Below are 7,193 nucleotides of genomic sequence, written 5' to 3' on the forward strand. Positions count from 1 at the left end.
TTTGAAGACAAATAAACAAGTGCGTGTCCTAAAAATTGACATGTTCCGGATATGCTTTTTTTATCTAATCTACATCTAGCAAAATCCGCATCAGCATATGTAATTAGTTCAAAGTTTTTGGATTTTGGATACCATAATCCTAGATTTATGGTACCTTTAAGATATTTAAGAATTCTCTTAACTGCTTTAAGATGAGATATCTTAGGATTAGATTGAAACCTAGTATAAAGACCTACACTAAACATAATATCTGGTCTAGTTGTAGTGAGATATAGTAAACTTCCTATCATACCCCTATAAGCTTTTTGATCAAAGCTTTCTCCACTTTCATCAATGTCTAACTTAGTGGAGGTACTCATAGGAGTATTGATAGCCTTTGAGCTATCTATATTAAACCTTTTTAGCAAATCTAAAGCATATTTTGTTTGACTAAGAAAAATACCACTACCTAGTTGTTTGATTTGTAAGCTTAAAAAAAAAGTTAATTCCTCCATCAAACTCATTTCAAATTCGAGACTCATACTTTTAGCAAATGATTTACAAAGAGATTCATTCGTGGAACCAAAAATAATATTATCAACATAAATTTGAACGATAAGAAAATTATTTTTAAAATTTTTGATAAACAATGTAGTATCGACCTTGCCTTTAGAGATATTATTATGGATTAAAAATGAGCTAAGTCTCTCATACCAAGCTCTTGGGGCTTGTTTCAATTCATAGAGAGCTTTAGTCAATTTAAACACATGATTAGGGAAATCATGATTCTCAAATCCGGGCGGTTGTTCAACATAAACTTCTTCGGAAATAAAACTACTAAGAAAAGTACTTTTAATATCCATTTGAAATAATTAAAATTATTACTACTAGTATAGGTAAGGAGCATCCTTATGGCTTCTAATCGAACCACAGGAGAGAAGGTTTCTTCGTAATCAATACATTCTTCTTGGTTGAAACCTTTGGGCACTAATCTAGCCTTGTTTCTAACCATGAATTTATCTTGTTTGTTTCTAAAGACCTATTTAGTACCGATAACTAAATGGTCATTTGGCCTAGGAACAAGCTTTCACACCTCATTTTTCTCAAATTGATTTAACTCATCTTGCATTGCGATGACCCTGAATCATCTTTCAAGGCATCGTCAATGCATTTAGGTTTAATTTGGAAGAGAAAAGCAGCATTTGCATAAAAACTCTTAAGAGATGAACGAGTTTGAACCCCTTTAGATGTGTCTCCTATGATTAGCTCCTTAGGATGAGCATCTACATACTTCCAATCCTTGGGTAAGGATGTTTCAAAAGTAGATACATCTAAGTTGCTAGATGGAGAAAGAGTTTCATTTAAATTCAAGGTATCAAAACTAACATCGTCATCAAAATTATTTTTCTTAACTTTGGAAACTTCATTAAAAATAAATTCTTCTATAATCAAAGTTCTTTTATTAAAGATATGAAATGCTTTAGAAATAGAAGAATAGACAAGAAAAATTCCTTTATCGGATTTAGCATCAAATTTTTCTAAGGCATCTTTTTCATTCAAGATAAAACACTTACACCCAAAAACTTTAAAAAAATAAAATATTTGGTTTTTTATTATTCCACAACTCATAAGGAGTTTTGGTCAGTAAGGGTCTTACTAGAACTTTATTTATGACATAACATGCCGTGTTTACGGCTTCGGCCTAAAATTATTTGGGTAGGCTATGTTCTTTTAACATGGTTCTTACCATTTCTTGTAAATTTTTATTCTTTCTTTCTACTACTCCATTTTGTTGAGGATTTCTTGGAGTAGAGAAGTTATGGTTGTATCCATTAGATTCACAAAATTCTTGAAAATCATGGTTTTGAAATTCACCGCCATGATTACTTCGAATTGATGAAATCATAAAATCATTTTCATTTTGAACAAGTTTACAAAACTTAGAGAAATACCTAAAGCATTCACTTTTGTGTGTCAAAAAATAAGTCCATGTGTATCTACTATAATCATCTATGATGACAAATGCGTATTTGTCATCATAACATTATTTATGACATAACATGCCGTGTTTACGGCTTCGGCCTAAAATTATTTGGGTAGGCTATGTTCTTTTAACATGGTTCTTACCATTTCTTGTAAATTTTTATTCTTTCTTTCTACTACTCCATTTTGTTGAGGATTTCTTGGAGTAGAGAAGTTATGGTTGTATCCATTAGATTCACAAAATTCTTGAAAATCATTGTTTTGAAATTCACCGCCATGATTACTTCAAATTGATGAAATCATAAAATCATTTTCATTTTGAACAAGTTTACAAAACTTGGAGAAATACCTAAAGCATTCACTTTTGTGTGTCAAAAAATAAGTCCATGTGTATCTACTATAATCATCTATGATGACAAATGCGTATTTGCTACCTCCTAGGCTTGATGTAGAAATTGGTCCGAACAAGTCCATATGAATCAATTGCAAAGGTCTAGAGGTGCTTATTTAGTTCTTAGGTTTGAAGCTACCTTTTATTTGTTTTCCTAGTTGACATGCATCATACACATTATCTTTGACGAACTTGATATGAGGAATTCCTCTTACAAGTTTTTTAGATGAAATTTACGAGATTAGTTTCATGCTACCATGACCTAATCTTCTATGCCAAAGCCAAGCATCGTTATTTAAAATCGAAAATCACATTTCATTACAAAGATCATTAATGTCGATATTGTATACATTATTTTGTTTTAGAGCAATCATATATATGTTTTTGTATGGTTTTTCTATAATACAAGCATTAGATTCATCTAACAATATATCATTTATCATATAATTGACTAATACTCAAAAGGTTATGCTTTAAGCCATCAGCTAACAACACATCTTCAATAAAAAAGTTGGATGTGTAACCTATAGTTCCTTTGCCAATGATTTTACCCTTGTTGTTGTCTCCGAAGGTGACATATCCTTCGTCTAGGCTAGTGAGCTTAGAGAATTGAGATGGATCTCTAGTCATAAGCCTTGAGCATCCACTATCAAGGTACCATTTCTTGCTCCTAGCTTGTGATGGTATACGTTTCTACAAAAGAGGATGATTTTTAGATACCTATTTGACCTTAGGTGCCTCAAAAATCGATCGGCTTAACTTATCATTTTGCATGGAATCCTTTACGGTTCCTTTAGGAACCCAAATCAATTTGTGTGGACTACACTTCTTAAATGGATAATGATAAGCTACATGTCTAAGTTTGCAACAAAAGTTGCATTTGTTTTGAGGTGAAATATGCAAGATAGGGCCTTTAACAAAGGTGGTTGGATTTTAGTGAGAGCTACTCATAAATCCGATTTCACTTCTTTTATGAACGTGACCCTTATTGGCAAGGATCATGTTCAAGAACTTGATATAAACCTCAAATTTTTCTAAGGTTTCTTTGAGTAATAAGTTTTCCTTTCTAAGTGTTTTTACTTCATGGCATTTAATACATGGAGCTAAGCTATAATTATGCTCAACTTTTAATCTATTGTAATTACTAACAAGAGAATCATGCTCTTTTTTTAATAATTTATATTTTTTACTAATTGATTTGCATTCATCAAATAAATCATAAAAAGCATTTAATAGTTCATCAAATGATAAATCTGCATAAATTGAACTTGTTACCTCATCTCTAATGGCCATTAGTGCATAGTGAGCAACTTGCTCAGTGTTGGTTGGCTCCTCTTCTTCGGATGCACTTGAGTCATCCCATGTTGCTTTAAGAGTCTTCTTCTTTGGTATCCTCTTCTTAGATTGAGGACATTCGCTCTTGTAGTGTCCCAGCTTCTTGCATTCGTAACATATTGCTTGATCTTTCATGGGTTTAAATTTATTTTTAGTGTTATTTTTAAATTTATTCCTTCTTATGAATTTTTTAAATTTTCTTGTTAAAAGTGCCAAGTCTTTATCAAGTTCCTCATCACTTGAATTTTTTTAAATTTTTAAATTTAATAGTTCATCAAATGATAAATCTGCATAAATTGAACTTGTTACCTCATTTCTAATGGCCATTAGTGCATAGTGAGCAACTTGCTCAGTGTTGGTTGGCTCCTCTTCTTCGGATGCACTTGAGTCATCCCATGTTGCTTTAAGAGTCTTCTTCTTTGGTATCATCTTCTTAGATTGAGGACATTCGCTCTTGTAGTGTCCCAGCTTCTTGCATTCGTAACATATTGCTTGATCTTTCATGGGTTTAAATTTATTTTTAGTGTTATTTTTAAATTTATTCCTTCTTATGAATTTTTTAAATTTTCTTGTTAAAAGTGCCAAGTCTTCATCAAGTTCCTCATCACTTGAGTTTTCTTTTAAGTGGTCTTCTTGGGTTTTTAGTGTCATATCCTTCTTGTTCTTTAGAATGGTGTCCTCAAGCTCTTCATGAGCTTTACAAGTCATCTTATAGGTCATTAGTGACCCAATTAGTTCTTCAAGAGGAAAATTATTTAAATCTTTGGCCTCTTGAATGGTCATGACTTTAGGGTCCCAACACTTTGGAAGGGATCTTAAAACTTTATTGAGTTCAAAATCTGATAAACCTTTACCAGGTCCTTTTAGACCATTGACGACATCCGTAAATCGGGTGTACATGTCTCCAATAGTCTCACTTGGTTTCATCCGAAATAACTCATAAGTGTGCACTAAAAGATTAATTTTTGACTCCTTCACTCTACTAGTGCCTTCATGAGTCACTTCGAATGTGTGCTAAATATTAAAAGTCATTTCACAAATCGATACTCGATTAAACTTATTTTTATCTAATGCACAAAACAAGGCATTCATATCCTTGGCATTTAAAATAAAAGCCTTCTTCTCCAACTCATTCCAATTGTTCATTGGAAGAGAAGACTTTTGAAAATCGTTTTCAACAATATTCCAAAGCTCAAAATCCATTGAAATTAGGAAGATCCTCATTCTAGTCTTTCAATATATCTAGTACGTCCCATTAAGCATGGGTGGACATGTAATTGAATGATCCTCTTGGTTGTTAGCAAATGCCATCTCTCTTAGGTTTTAAATCAAACGAAAGTGAACCTTGCTCTGATACCAATTGTTATGATCAAGAGCGGTACTAAGAGGGGGGGTGAATTAGTGTAGCAGAAAACTTTTATGATTTTAAAAGTCTACGTTTCAATTAAAACCAATTCCGACGAAAATCGTTTCGTAAGGAGTTTAACTTGAAAGCGTATGTAAGTGTAAAGAAGGTAGTAAGAAGATAATGTAGCTTGTAGTAATGAAACTTGTACAAATTGGAAAGCAAATCAGAATTTAGAGTGGTTTAGTCTTTGTGACATACATCCACTTTCAGATTCCTCCTCTGTCGAGATCACCGACATCCACTAAAGGCCTTCCTTCAATAAGCGAAGACTAACTACCTCTTACAACGCTTTCTCCTTTTCACGGGTTTAGGAGAGAACCCTTACAAGTCTCACACCTCTCTTGAATGATCTTAAAACTTAGAAAGGGAGGAGGAGAACTCTAGCACTTGTTTACAACACTTTTACACCCCAACAACTCAAGATTATCTCAATGTTTTTGCGCCCTTTCATGCAGAAAAGGGTGGGGTTTTTATAGACCCCAATAGCTTCAAAAATGGAGCCAAAAAGTGCTTGACAAGGGTGGTACCACCGCTGGCAGCAATTACGACCGGCAGTACCACCGCCCAGAAATCCTAGGGGGCATTGCTTTCCAGGCTGTCACGACCTTAGCTGGAATTGACTAAGGCGTGCGGCACCCTTGCGGCCAAAGACGCGAACTTAGCTTGCGTTGCCTAAGTCGCGAGTCACTCTTATGGCAAAGACGCGAACTTAGCTTGCGTTGCCTAAGTCGCGCTTCGCCCTTGCGATCTTGCTCCGCAAGGATCAGCCCACTTTGTAACCTCTCGCAGGTCCCGAAGGACCTGTAAAAGAGAAAGAAGTTAGTTCGAAAGAACGAGCAACGGACAAGTCCCGAAGTCTCGCGAAAAGGGGAAGCTTTACAAGCAATTCGACGAACACCTTGTGTGCACAAGAGAAAAGAGGGAGAGGGAGAAAAACAAGGCTTTCAAGGATGAACGAACAGCTGCAAGCCCACAAACAGCCGCTCACCTGGTCCCGAGCGCAAAACCAAGTTCCCGTAAAGGTCACGTGCGAACTTGCGAAAGAGTGTTCAACGCCCGGTATATAACCGAAGCCCCATCCAGCCCTGTGCCACCCGGGGGGTTCCTAGGGTCTGAGATGGCTGACATTTTGGTGAGCAGAGGTAGCTCTCCGCTCACCTCCCGCGGCACGCGAAAACGGAGCTGTTTTGGGCTGTTTTGGAGCTTATTTGCTCGGTTCGGTGAGCGGTCGCTTTGCAACGCTGCAGCTTGTTCGAACTTACATATTTACAAGCAAAATGACCTAAAACCATGAGAAAACACACTGTCAAGCAGCTGTACATGCAGGTGTGAGCGACGAACGGTTCGTTGAACGAAGTTGTTGTGGGTGCGCGACGACCGTTCGTGACATTCTCCCCCACTTAAACTGTCGACGCCCTCGTCGACACTTGTTGGTAGCTGTTGATGACTTCTTCTTCATGTCGCAGGGCGTCTTCAGGCTCCCAACTGGCTTCAGTTCGGGGAAGCTTTTGCCACTTCACCAAGTACTCTGTCTGCTCCGCTCCGTTGGGTAGCTTTATCTTACGATCTGCTAGAATGGTTTCCACTCGCTTCTCGTAGGAGGCTGTGATGGGAGGAAGCCGAGTTGGAACACTTCGAGAAGTATCTTGCGGATCTGAATGGTAGGCCTTCAGGTTGCTGGCGTGAAGAACGTTGTGAATTTTGAACCACGCCGGCAGCTGCAACTTGTAAGACACATTGCCTACCCTGCTGATAATTGGGAAGGGCCCTTCATACTTACGCACCAATCCTTTGTGAACTCTGTTCCTGAAGAATTGGAGTGATGCTGGTTGGAGCTTTACCAACACCAAATCGCCAACTTTGAACTCCTGTGGTCGCCTTCCCAAGTCTGCCCACTTCTTCATCCGTTTTGCCACCTTCTCCAAGTAAGCTCGCGCAATATCGGCATTTCGATGCCACTCCTTTGCGAAATGATAGGCTGATGGACTACTCCCAGTATACTCAATTGCCATTGTGTGCGGAGTCGACGGTTGTTGTCCTGTGATAATTTCAAAGGGGCTCTTGTTGGATGTAGAGCTCCGTTGCAAGTTGTAGGAG

Source organism: Musa acuminata, chromosome BXJ1-11 (assembly GCF_036884655.1).
Source record: "Musa acuminata AAA Group cultivar baxijiao chromosome BXJ1-11, Cavendish_Baxijiao_AAA, whole genome shotgun sequence".
Lineage (NCBI taxonomy): Eukaryota > Viridiplantae > Streptophyta > Magnoliopsida > Zingiberales > Musaceae > Musa > Musa acuminata.